This window comes from Engraulis encrasicolus, unplaced genomic scaffold (assembly GCF_034702125.1).
Source record: "Engraulis encrasicolus isolate BLACKSEA-1 unplaced genomic scaffold, IST_EnEncr_1.0 scaffold_395_np1212, whole genome shotgun sequence".
Taxonomy (NCBI): Eukaryota; Metazoa; Chordata; class Actinopteri; order Clupeiformes; family Engraulidae; genus Engraulis; species Engraulis encrasicolus.
The window spans coordinates 22,501-34,748 of record NW_026945693.1 but is presented as its reverse complement, the minus strand read 5'-3'; the positions used below and the strand labels follow the sequence as shown (position 1 = coordinate 34,748).

Genomic DNA, 12,248 nt, shown 5'->3' with positions numbered 1-12,248 from the left:
TAAAACACAATATGAGATTAATGTGTGCTTCATTGCACCCATCATTTGGGTGGTATATGCTCTTAGTACGTTTAAACCCATGGTCAGACGGTAGTGGTGGTGGTGCTGCAGATTGCACTTGTGTTAACTCTATGGTCATAGCAACCGTTGTCAAGGCAAACAAACATTTAAAAAAAAAAAAGTGTACATTTTCGAGAGATAGTACAAAACATACGAACTTGTTATTATTAATTATTGTTGTTGTTGTAGAAAAATATCACATACACCTGTATGTTAAAGTCGAAACAGTCTGCCAGGGGTTATGTCGTGTAAAATAAATAGAGAAGAAACATTTCCTTGTGATGTTGATGCAATTACGGTAACCATTTCCTAAGCCTGATGACGAATTACAACGCCTGTATACAAGCGCTTTCTTTGAGAGAGGATCTATGTGAACCATATTTTATCTTGAATTTGTTTATAGCCATGGGAGAGTAAGTTACCAAATGCAAGGAAGGAGGAAGAAAACCATCCCACTTTCAAGAAAGAACTGAAATGTTATTTCAACTCCCTTGAAGGACTGAACATGTTGCATATTGTTATACGCGTGCATTCAAAATGCGTAAATAAGCAGTACGCATGGGAAAGAGAGAGAAAACGTTTGCTATACTACGCATTCAAAATGCGTAAATAAGCAGTACGCATGGGAAAGAGAGAGAAAACGTTTGCTATACTACGCATTCAAAATGCGTAATGAAACAGTACGCATAGGAAAAAAGAAAACGCGTTTCTTTTGTTACGCATTCAAAATGCGTAATGAATCAGTACGTATTGGGGGAAAAAAGAACACATTCATTGTGTACGCATTCTGAAGGCATCGGAAAAGGACTACCAGTGCTGGTAAAAAAAAAAATGATCCCATATGTAATTCACCTCTTCATTTTATTATCTTGCAAGTTCGATCTTAGTTTGCTATGTAGGCTATCCAGAAATGATTAGCTTCACTTGTGTTATGTCGAACCAGCGTGTTCTTTCATTGACTTGTCGCCTACTACATAACAAAGTGACAATGCTTGTTTACACATACTTTATTTACAGACAGGCACAACATACGGTATAGCAAGTCAATGATGTGTAGCATTATGAAAATGATTGATCCAACAGCTTGCAGTAGGCCTAAACCACCCATCAGGTATTCTGTTGCTTTACATAAGGTGGCGCTTATCATCCAGCGCGCGTCAGTTCACATGATGCCTGCCTTACAAAGGCAAAGACAAGTAGCATAACTAAACTAACATTGAATCTCAGAGAGAGAGAGAGAGAGAGAGAGAGAGAGAGAGAGAGAGAGAGAGAGAGAGAGAGAGAGAGAGACTATTCATATCTGAAACTGGACACATTTGGAACTTGGCTTCATCACAAGACTTTTTCTTATTTCTTGGAGTGTTGACGCAGGACCTGGGAGGACTTCAGAGGGGCCCCAGCATACCAGTTTGATACCACACCAGTGGTGCCTTCTCCAAGCTTCCATCGCCCCCGATGTCATCATCCTCATCGTCGTCTCCACCTCTTCAGCTTTTTCTTTTTTTTTTAAAAGAACCCCCACCCCTTAATTCACTAAAACAGCGCTACATTGTTTACAAGCTGTCCCCAATATACTGTATATTACTGAAGTAATATCTTAATTCAATTACAACACAGTGGTAAACACACAAGTTATCAGTCATACATATCTCCTCCACTGTTCAGATTCAAAGCATTCTCCTATGGTTGTCGATTCAATGTGCCATGAACCTTCCATTTCCTCTTCACTAATGCGTTAAAGGCCACAGTATGAATGTAACATGTACCATGGGGAGCATTCCAATATGCAGACTTCCTTGCTCACTTGCCCGCTTGTGACCTTACGTATGATGAAGTCAAAGACGACAGAAAATGTATTCAATGTCTTGCAAAATGCACAATTCTAATGTAATTTCATCGTTTGGAATTGGGATGGTGAATGAAGAACAGTCCCCCCCCCAAAAAAAAATGTTGTGGCTACGCTGACGGCAGGAAAGCCTTGTTTTCTCTACGGAGACAGGGCGTCAGCAAAACACGAGGCCACAAGCACAAGTGGAGGATGGAAGTCTGCATGTTAGAATACACTCCTAGTCTGAATTGGCCTGAGGTGATGTCAGAGGGAGAAAGTTTGTTCGTACCGAGTTTGTTGGTGATGAAGGAGTGATGCTTTTGCTCTGCAGCGGGCATGCACATTTTGCCAGTTTGATGCATTCTGGTAATCAGTGCACATGCACGCTGCATAGCACAAGCACCACTGCATCATCACGAAAGAACCCACCGTCTGGGTGACAAAACAAGTGGAATGGAGTGCTGTGATCTGAGGACTAAATTTCAGTTCACTTTCTCTCTGCTGAAAAAGCACAAGCAAGGGTAGCAAGGCAGCTATCACCTAAAGCCACCAGACTTTGTACACCGCATACATGCATTGTGTGATGTAATAAAAGGACCCACGCCATGGGGTGTCTGTGTTGCTTTATTTTTTTAAAGAGTAAAATAGTTAACCATGAAGCGGCAAACTAAAAACAAAGCATAGTGGATTTTATTTTTGTTCAGCACCCACGACGACAGCCATCTTCTACCACTGCAAGGGAGAAAACAAACAAACAAACAAACAAACAAACAAACAAAAAATCATTAAACAGTAGCAGCATGTGGAAAAATCTGTCACTGAAATTTACTTTCTGTTATTATACTGACAATGAATGTAGGAGTGCTCACCATGTACAGTGTTTCCAGAAAACATGGATACGTAGCACACCCTGAGAAACATAAAATGAGAGGAAACATGTCAGAACCACAACAGACCACGACACGAGGTCCTGAGCCAAGCAGCTAAATTTCAAAAACATTTGTTGACATGTTGAATATCCCAACTACAACGTTGCCTCAAGCAGTGTTCACGCTAGAATTCTCGCTGGCCAGACAAGTGGCCGGCTGTATTGCAGAATACCGGACATATGGAATATCCAACGGACCTTCCCTCATATAGCCAACCACACACACTCCTTAATGGGTCAAAGTGGCTAGTAAATTGGTCTTTTCTAGCAAAACTTAAATTTCACTAGCATTTGGCCAGTTGGCTGGTGTTAATTTAGAGCCCTGCTTGTATGCACGGGGAGCAAACGCGCGCTCTCTTTCAGAGACCAGAGAGCTCGAACTGGGAAAAAAAAAACAGCCACCCAACGTGCAGCGTGCATATCTAGCCGAAGTTAGACTGAAAACATTGTGTTTTGTCCGCAAACCAAAGAGGATTTCCCTACTCAAATTGGGTAACGAGGAGATGACTGTAATGGTAGTGCAGTAACAGAAACGACACAACTGAAATTTGAACTGTATTGCAATGTGTTCCTTCCTGCGCTCTCAAAGGTAATGGAATCGACACGTTGCGTACGACGCTCTATGTGGGCGTGTGAGTTACATCCATTTTGGCCAGAGATGAAAAAAAGTTTTAAAGCCCTGCATGCTCTTTCGCTGGGACTTCTCGTGAGCACATCTTTCTCTGAAATGTTTATGATTTGACCCTCTACTGTTGCCTACTTGGCAATCCACCACCGTTTTTCAGCAGAGGTAAAGTGAAAGTAATTGGATGCTGAAATGCTGCGCATGCCATCGCATTGTGTCCCAAACAGTTGACTTTGCAACTGGGCATGAAACGGTTTTGCAAATGCAACGCCCTTTGTTGTGTTCACTGATATATTGGTAAAATGGGCAACAAAAAGCAGAATAGTTCCTCGACAGCAGCCAGCGTGAGTCAAGTGATTGGGAAGCATATAACCTCACTGGGGACAATGACGTGGGGATGAGAGCGCAAGCAACACTATAGCGTGCTGTTTATGACACGTTCATTTAGGCTTTTCACAATTATTTTCAGCTTTGTTCAATTTCATATTACTGGTGTTTTGTCACATTCAATGTTTAAAATGAGCTAGTAATATTTACTGATTAATTGTAGTCATTTTTGTCGGACATTTTGTCAGGTCACATTTTACTTTGCCAGTCATTCATGCATGCGAAACGGCCAATGTCCGGCCACAGCCGGCTAACGTGAACCTTGGCCTCAAAGACTCACAGATTAATAATAACAAGGCTCTATGCCGTGCTAGGTACCGATTGTCCGGCACTCAGTTCGACAGTGCCCCTTTAACACATCTAAAAAAATGATCATAGAAACAACAGATTTTGTATCAATACTACCGCTTCACAGAGTGAACAGAATTCCCACCTTAGGCTAAGGCCCGCCCTAAAATGTTGTATCGCAGCACGGCAAAAGGACGAGGCCGGACAGAAGTCGGACAGTTTGACACTCGATGCAGAAATCGCATGTTTTCAAGTCGGGTTTAGCAAGATATTACGGTCATATTATTATTAAAATATGATTGGAAATTGTGTCTGGGGCATCTGTGACAAAGGTGCTAGTTTCCCCGCAAAACACAAACCCGTGTCAAGGTAGGATTTTGGTTTTATTGTCTATTTAATGAAGAAAACAGCTAGCAAAGTTAACCATCAGTCACGTCAGGATCGTTTTGTCTAGCAGCTGATGGACGTTATTTTGTTAGGCTACTGAAGATATAAACGCCAAACGTTAACTGATGTGGTTGCACAGATTTTCTAGAGAGGTGGTGGTAGCTTTGAGGATGACTACAGCAGTCACGTCGGGTGATTTTGTCTAGCAGTTTCAGCAAGGGCTCACAGATACGAGTTAGCTGACCATGGTGCCAGCTACAGCACGCCTATCGATAATCCAGGTGAGAAGGTGAGAGAGCCCAAAACAGTTTAACAACTGTGATGCAAGACAATTAAGGAAATAAATACTTATTTATTAGGGGGTGAACAACTGCTGCGATTTACAGTCACAAACCATGTTGACATCGCAGCACAGAAAGAAAGAAAGAAAGAAAGCTCATCTGTCCGACCTAGCGACTGTAACACAAGGGGGCCGAGCTTAGCCAAAGGCGAATTGTGTACCGGTACTTACACCCATGTTTCAGGATGCTGTCAATCATTCTTCTTGTTGTTACACTTTTCCACAGCTGAGAGCAAGATGGCCTTTTCCTCCCTTATCTTTCGATGCATAGAGGCTGGAGATGATGTTTCTGCGTTACACATGAAGAGAAAATGTTCACTTTAATACATGTTAGTGTCAAAGCATGGCAAGACGTGCAAAGAGATCACACAAAATGCCTTGCTTAAAGCCTCGTTCACACACATTGCTGAGCGAGTAACTAGCAGCGACGTGTCACAGCGAGACGAGCAGGCGAGTACTGTACAAGCGATGCAATGTGGGCGGAAATGAAAACATTAGGCTCGGACGCAACTGAGCAGGAACTTGCTTGATCGCAAAGAGATTTGCTTGGTCTAATAAAGGTGGGGTTGAATGCTTGACAAACAAGATGGACAGTTTTTTTTCTAACGTGACTTCTCAAGACATAAAAACACAGCAGCCAGTGAACTGTCTCACAGCCATGTGGACTACACCCGCAATTTACGTCAGATAGATGAATGCCAATCAGGGTAGCATGGAGGAGGTCCCATGCCAGAGCAGTAGCTCTTACCTTACTGCGCCGCTGCTTAGCGAAAATTTCGTTCCCGCGATGGCTCGGTAGGATGGTGGTCCAGGTGTGAGAGAGCATATATACCCCCTCATCCCTGTTCATGATACTTGGGTTGAGCTTTCTGATCTCCATAGACTCCTGAGGGATGAGAGGGCATATATGCTCTCTCACACCTGGACCACCATCCTAAGAGGACAACTCTAACAGCAGGAGGTGTGACCAACGTGTCATTATTGGAAGGGAGGTCACACCTCCACAATATCATCAGCTGATTTTAAAGCACGTCACTCATCAACATCACAGTGACCCTCTGATGAAGAAGTGAAAGTGACACCGTCGAAACATGTCAGGTAAAAGATAAAAACTTTTACATGTCTTAAGGCAAAGGAAAATCCAAAGTGTTTAAGACCCTATTTTAACTCTGAGCGAGGCGAGTAACCAATTGGAATGCAGAGTTCGGTACTTCTCATTGGCAGTTAAAACCGCGGGAACGTTTAGCGAACGTTCCGTGAGAGAGCGACTAGTAAAAGTACAATAGAAAGCAAGTTGGTTCACTTCAGAACGCCTCGGCCAGAGAAGACGGGGCCACTGAAATGTTTGTTGTTGCATTGCGTTTAAAGCATAACAACGGACGTCATCACCTCTTCGTCAGTCAAACCATATTGATATGACTACACAAAATACAAAGAAACATGTTCTTTCCCTCAGTATTTAGGTTGTGAGTATCCCCAAAATGTGAAGGCCCAAGCAGTAGGCTCCTTCTTGAAGGCGGTAGCCTCAATGATCAGAGGCACACTGATGTTAGTGAAAAAAGGATTCAAATTCTTTATTTTAAGGGATAACGCTGCCAGTATTCATCAGGGCAAACTTTGTTACTTCTTACAAAGGTGCTTTTAAAATGGATTCCAGGTCAAGTGACCCAGTGACATGGCCAATCAATATCAGTGCATTGTGAAACACTTTTTAACAAGAATAATAATCCCATAATAACAATAATAATAATAATAATAATAATAATAATAATAATAATAACAATAATAATAGGGACCAGATAAGCACTCAGTTTTAAAATTGTACAAAGACAGAGGTGCCGGGGCAAAGGTAGACAGGTAAACATAGCCTCAACTGAAGCCTTTGAATATTAGACGACTACGGCAATGTTCATCACGAGTCTGAAGTGGACCAGTTTGCTTTCTATTGTCGGCCGTCCTGGACTGTGGACTGTGGAGTGCACCAAGAAGCAGAGACTTACGTTTTACCCGACACTCTGAGCTCTCCAGTCATCTCTGCCACCTCCAAGGTTATTCCAGGCCTTCCTCAAGAGCTAGAGGATTTTTCAAACACAATAAACAAATGATGAGGGTGAAATGTTTACAACTTTAATTGCTGCTAAGCAACTGATAAGACCTCCACTACTACGCAGTTAATCACAAAGACTTTAACTCCTGTCCCATTTTTGGAAATAAGCTCATTATTTGGAAATAAGCTGTACACCTTACCTTGAGTTAAATGATTGGGTTTCACCCTTCTCCTGTATTTTCAACCGTTCTCTGGGTATGGCAGTACAAATTTTACCCCCAAGCTAGCAGTTAACATCGAGTCCTATGTGACCAGCTAGCCGCCAGCTTTAGGGTAAACTTTGTACTGTCGTACTGAGACAACGGCAGGAAGTACAGGAGAAAGGTAAAACCCAATCATTTAACTCAATGAGAGGTGTAAAATGAGCTTATTTCCAAAAATGGGACAGTATCACTTCAAGGCCAAAATGCAGCATAGCAACAACACAGCCATGCAAGTTGCAAAAGATCAACCTGGGGGGTATTCCAAGAACTTGGCTAATGTTGGATTTAAAGGGACACTGTGCAGGAAATGGTCAAAAAAGGTACTGCAACTTTGCTGCTTATTGAAATTGGGCTGCCTATTGCCAAATTTGATCTTTACATGAAAGTTTACTAAGTATTAAACAAATATTTTCTAGTATGGTCCAAGTACCAGGGGCGGCGCCACGGGGTTGCTTAGGGTTGCTATGGAAACCCCTCGAAATTAATCAGCAACTGCTGAGCAACCCCTGACTTTTCGTCAAAAATATATAAAATATAATGCAATTTTCCGTAAAATAGTATTGAATGAGTATGTTCAACTAAACCTTTGGCCGAATGACATTCGACATTCACATTCGTGTCATATGAATCAGATTATGTGCATGCATAGCCTTATCTAGAAATGAGAAACGTCAATATTTCAGGGCAGTGGTCTGGTCTGTCGTTTCAACTCGAGTTACACTTACAGCAGCCTGGAACTATCCTCCCCTCCCCCTCACCGTGCCCAGTTCCCGAGTGTTGGGCATGCGCACATTCTGCTAAAGTGACAGAACAGATAGGCCTATTAACTGTTTTAAAATTCCAACATCGGTAGCTTTGAATAACCCACGACATGACATGTTAGAAAAGCCTGGATTATCTTCGTGAATCCTGACCATGACAGCCGGACCGGCAGCGTCTAGGGAGCGGTAGCTCGTAGCACGTAGCAGGCTCGTAGCACGTAGCAGGCCAACAACGGTGGCTATCCCTACTGATGGATCTGTGAATGACTTCGGCACTGATAAAACCAATCAGGTTTTGTTGAAAGAATACCTCGTGAGATATTTTGGTTTGAAAAGACGTTCATTTCCCTCTATCTGGGAACTGGGATTGGCTCGAGTAAGTTATTCCATTGCAGAGGATATTCCTTGCAGAGGATGCATTCTGTATCATTAGACACAATCTTTTCAATCTCTCTGAAGTGATTTCAGAAACATGCTATCGAAACTGGGAAAGGCAAGCATGCAACTTTCAAGGAACATTCAGTAACTTGAAGCGATAGGCTATGGCGAGATTCAGAAAAGCGCAGAACAGTTGGATCGCAGAGATGACATGTCAGCTGAGCCATATAGCTCTAGATATGCTGGCGTTTTAGTGGCGAGTCTCATCTGCGTTAGTGGCGATATTGCTGTCTAGTTCTGGATGCTAACAGGAGGCGAGATGTGGAAGTTTAGCCTGGAGAAACGCCGACACATGATTGACAAAAGACAGCGCTGCCACTCTACTCATAGTAAGTCACATTGTGTGTGTGTGTGTGTGTGTGTGTGTGTGTGTGTGTGTGTGTGTGTGTGTGTGTGTGTGTGTGTGTGTGTGTGCGCGCGCGCATGCATGTGTATGTGTGTGATGGCAATTGCAATATTGTACTATGCCTCTGTTGGTTGCTTTGAAATACACCCGGCCGCCGCGCCGTGGCGTTTTGTTTTCTATTCAGTTTGAGATGCTTGCTGCTCGTCATCTAATAGGCCTATGTCATGTGCACATGCAGTTGTTGTTGGTGGCGGTGTGTGCTTTGTCTGTGTTGGCATTTGGCAAAAGGCAGCTAACTACTCCTCTGTTGGTTGCTTTGCTTTGAATTGCACCTGTCGTCAGAGGTGCATCTTATCACCAGGCTAGAGAGGTAGGCCTAGCCGCTTAGGGCCCCCAAGCCGATGGTGAATAACAGCTAGCTTAAGACGATAAACTACTATAGTGGCGATTTGTTGCAAATGATAGGCCTAATTCTTTAAAATATTCGCTCCCAACTTGCCCTAGAATCGCCGCTGTCAGTCGTGGTGTTTTTGTTGTTGTTGAGTTCGAGATTCTGTGTCTAATTTATTTCGGCTCGCGCGCCTGTGTGTGTGTGCGCGCGCGCGCGCGCAATCTGTGCATGTGTGAGAGCGCACGCTGTCCTGTCATGTTTAATGTAATGATTATTGTGAGGGATTTGGGCTGCGCAAATGGTCAAATAAGCAAAATTAAGATAATAATAAGTGGTGCCCGCCCTTGGATTTCATATGCCCGCCTTAAGAAACAGTTCTGGCTACGGGTCTGTGTCAAATGACTTCGCACTGAATGCTTCAGTCTGTGTTGTTGTTACTGTACTGTAAACTTGACTCGTACAGGACCGTAACCACCCCACCCCTTCCCGAAAAGTGCCTCTGCTAAATATAGGTGTTTTGATCAAGGTTTTTTTTTTTTTTTTGACCAGCAACCTCTTGAATTCACACAGCAACTGCTAAGCAACTGCAACAAATTATTTCTGGCGCCGCCACTGCCAAGTACAGTCATTTTTGCAGCTAAAAATGGCTATTTTTGGAAATTCAAAATGGCGGACCATGGAGAAGATCCCCCTTTTCATGTATGAAAAGTGCAATTTTTACAGTCATAATGAAAACTTAGAATTTGATGCTTGTGGTAAGTATTCATGAAAAAGGTAACATTAGTGAATGGGCAGCATGAATTCTGGAAATAAACAACTAAAAATCTCACACAGTGTCCCTTTAATGATGGATTTTCAATCCACCCACCATTTGTGTTGGCTGAAAACCCTGCATGTGTTTTTTTTTTGAAGAAGAGTCGTAGAGACTCTGGACTTTGGATATTGGAAATGGTCCATTTCCAATATCCAATGCAGTACATTTGCCAAATACATTACAGTCAGCGGCATAGAGCAGATAACGCATGTTGCAGAGCTCTGGAGCACGATCATCTTGGTGTCTACTCTAGACATAGTTTTACAGAACAATTTTCATACCTTATCAATTGTATCCGTGTGTGCAGCTTGACTCAGCCGGGTCCATCTCGTCACGCATATCCTCAGGTCTTCACGTCAGTCCTGTGTCTGTCATCCGTTACCTGTTGGGTATCAGTCATCATCCACACATGCCACAACGAAAAACATGGGCAAACAACCATCCACACCAAAGGCCCAGTCTTCTTTCAGCATAGTGGGATGGCAGTGCGCAAACACACACACACACACACACACACACACACACACACACACACACACACACACACACACCAGAAGTCCCCGGTCCAAGAGAAAAGTGCATAAGGTCGTGCATGCATGCACACACGCGCGCGCACACACACACACACACACACACACACACACACACACACACCTCCGAGAGGCTCCATGCTCCCCTGCCCAACACAGCACCACGTTTGGCCTTCTGGTGAATAATAAGACAACAAAAAAAACATTCAGTGATCTTACAGACTCAGCCCCTCTCCACCAGGCAGTGTCATCAGCTTGGCCCCTAATATGAAAAGTATTAAATTAGTGTGATTGTCCCCATGTGTGTGTGACGGAGGTCATCTTGCATCTGTTCCTCCCCCTCGGGAATCGAACCGCTGGACTAAAGGATCAGTCCCCCAGCCCAACGGCATCGACACTGTATGAGGCTTTTGGGAGGGAGGTTTACTAACGTTCCACGCCAACTCTGCCAGTTAGCCTCAGTCACATATGCTCATCTCCTATCTAGCCAGGACCACAGTCAATAAGGCCATCTGTCCCCACCTTCATTGGCTAATGCCCAGACCTGTAATTCTTACAAAAGGAAATGTTAACCACATCTTCAGGCCGTCGGCACGTGGTCGATCTTCATGCCAAGGCTTCATGCGAAGGCCATGGGAAAAACTCCAGCTGCAACCGCTCCCGGCCGTGTGACGGTGACCGCCTGGCGCTTCTCCCTTGAGGCCCAGCAGCCCTCAGCACTGCGGGCTTTTCACCCCGTTATGGACAAACAATATTACCAGTGTCCAAGATAACCTGTAAGAACTGTGTTACATTACAAACGGACTGATCTGATACCGCCTACATTGGCTATTCCGACTTACTTTAGACTGGCTTTCGCTATGCAATTTGAAAGCGACACACGCACCAATGAGCTTCATCCCCATCAAACCTTCGTTTTGAACACGCAAAAGCTTAATTCATTGCACGGGCAACCTCCTTGCAATTGTAAACAATACTCACCTTCTCAGGATGCCAAATGCTGCGACCAGGCGCGACTTGCTGCGACCAGGCACAACTTGCTGCGCTGCTGCTCACTGCTGCCCAATGACGTCTCGTGCTGCCTGCTGCGGCTAGGCGCATGCTGTGACATCAGAAAATCCCACCAAAACATCATTAGTTTAATTTAAAAATACAATCACCACTGATCTGATCTATAAGTAAATGAATGTATGCTCCATCTTTAGCAGTTACATTACTTAGCCAGTCTTAATCAGGACATCAAAGCGACTTAGTTATTTAGGTACAAGGGTGTTGGTTACAGGCCATGGCGCAATGTGGGGTTAAGCGCCTTGCTCAGGGCCACCACAGCCATGGACGATGATGGCGGTAAGGGTAGGATTTGAACACACAGCCCTTTGATCTGACCAGCGCGCCAACTATTGAGGCATGGCTGGCCCTGGTGAGTCAGAAGACATGAGAAGACTAAGGCAATGGGTCCAAAGGCTTACCACCTCGCCTAAGCAATCTCCTGCTGGAAACACTGAGTGACCTCCCTTTTCCAAAACAAAACTAGAAAATACATTTTACCTGCCGTCACACACACTTCGGTCATCACTGCAGCCTCCATCCATGTCCGTTTCATGGCCCCAAGATCATTCCAATCCATGCCTCTCCCAGGAGCTACAGAATTTTTCAAGCACAATGACAAATGATGCACTGGAACAACTTTCAACTTTGCTATTGTTTAGCAACTGGGGGGGGGGGACAAAAAAAACTTCACTACTACATAGTTCATCATTAAACATTAAGGCCACCTGCAGCATTGCAACAAGCAGCAGAAGATCGACCGGGTGT

At 43.9% G+C, this 12,248-nt stretch overlaps 2 long non-coding RNA genes across 4 annotated transcripts in view; one reads left to right on the top strand and one right to left on the bottom strand.

Annotated features, from left to right (window-relative positions):
• Positions 1–365: 365 nt before the first annotated feature.
• Positions 366–2,494, top strand: LOC134443910 (uncharacterized). 2 transcript variants are annotated; one of them, XR_010033773.1, is made up of 2 exons: positions 366–879; positions 1,421–2,494. It is a non-coding gene; the product is annotated as an uncharacterized LOC134443910 (long non-coding RNA). The 2 variants fall into 2 exon arrangements; XR_010033774.1 differs by having other exon boundaries at positions 1,078–2,494.
• A 4-nt stretch (positions 2,495–2,498) lies between these two features.
• Positions 2,499–12,248, bottom strand: part of LOC134443909 (uncharacterized) — a 10,674-nt gene continuing 924 nt past the window's right edge. Inside the window, exons 2-8 of one of the 2 annotated variants that reach the window (XR_010033771.1) lie at positions 11,982–12,074; positions 11,415–11,535; positions 10,185–10,285; positions 6,844–6,915; positions 5,015–5,132; positions 2,758–2,798; positions 2,499–2,620 (exon numbers count right to left, since the gene is read on the bottom strand). This is a non-coding gene — a long non-coding RNA (uncharacterized LOC134443909). The remainder of the gene's footprint in view (positions 2,621–2,757; positions 2,799–5,014; positions 5,133–6,843; positions 6,916–10,184; positions 10,286–11,414; positions 11,536–11,981; positions 12,075–12,248) is intronic. The other variant, XR_010033772.1, reaches the window with a different exon arrangement.